This window comes from Haplochromis burtoni, unplaced genomic scaffold (genome assembly GCF_018398535.1).
Source record: "Haplochromis burtoni strain Fernald_Lab_line unplaced genomic scaffold, NCSU_Asbu1 Contig_600, whole genome shotgun sequence".
In the NCBI taxonomy this organism is placed as follows: Eukaryota; Metazoa; Chordata; class Actinopteri; order Cichliformes; family Cichlidae; genus Haplochromis; species Haplochromis burtoni.
Genome location: NW_024582961.1, coordinates 223649 through 225023, shown reverse-complemented (window position 1 = coordinate 225023; position 1375 = coordinate 223649).

Below are 1375 nucleotides of genomic sequence, written 5' to 3'. Positions count from 1 at the left end.
TGTGGCTACAATGTAGCTGCCATCACCAGTGTGTGAGTGAATGGGTGGATGACTGGATATGTAAAGCGCTTTGGGGTCCTTAGGGACTAGTAAAGCGCTATATAAATTCAGGCCATTTACCATTATGAAGCAAGTCATGCTTCTTTCTTTTATTCAGTGGATCATGTGTTGCCTACATCACCAGGTGAAAGTGAGGCCAAACATCAGGAAACAGAGGGCTGCACTCAGGAGAGTGAAAATGAGGGACAGCAGATGTTTCCATGTAATGTGGCAGAGTTTGTGTAAGCTGTTGTGTAGGAGTTAAAGAAATCCTTCATTCTAGATGTTGTTTAGGATTTTGTTTTGATGCAGGTTTCCAATTTGCATGTTTATTTGTTTTGTGTTGTTTTTTGAATCACTGCAACTTAAGGATTTACATTTAATCTTTTTTTTTTATTTTAAATGATGTAGTGTGACAAATTCTTCAAGGCTGACATGTTTTATGATTTCTAATATCTCTTGTCTACTTAGCCCTCTTTTTCTGGAGGAAGATGAAGCTCTTGAAGAGGCAATTCAGCGTAGCCTCCTAGAAGAGTCTGATAGACAGAGTGAAGTTCATATTTCAAGGTAAAATTTGAAAGTAACCTTTGATTATTGAATATCTTATTTGCATCTTTACTAATTTAATATGGACTATCACAACATAATTATCTGTTGTAACTCTGCACTTGAGTCAAATGTACAGCAAATTTCCGTTTTCCCCCGAGATCTGTTTGTCATTGTCCCATTTTTATATAGTTCTTTTAAGAAGCTCAGCAAAGAAGAAATTGAAGGTCTTCTTAGAGCTCATAGTGAGAAAGTCATTACACCAGGAACAAGACAGCTCCATATCAGTCGAGCCAATGTGTAGTCGACTGCTTTGCGTCAGTTCAAGAGACCCAAGTTTGCAGAAAGCTGTGAGGAGGGGCGGGGCCATCTGCTGTGATTGGTTGGGGTGAGAGAAGGAAGACAGGATAAAGACATGCTGTGGAAGAGAGACAGAGGTTAATAACAGATATGATTCAATGCAGAGAGGTCTGTTAATACATAGTGAGTGAGAAAGGTGACTGGAAAGGAAAAACTCAATGCATCATGGGAATCCCCGGCAGCCTATGTCTATTGCAGCATAACTAAGGGAGGATTCAGGGTCACCTGGTCCAGCCCTAACTATATGCTTTAGCAAAAAGGAAAGTTTTAAGCCTAATCTTGAAAGTAGAGATAGTGTCTGTCTCCTGAATCCAAACTGGAAGCTGGTTCCACAGAAGAGGGGCCTGAAAACTGAAGGCTCTGCCTCCCATTCTACTTTTAAATACTCTAGGAACAACAAGTAGGCCTGCAGAGCGAGAGCGAAGTGCTC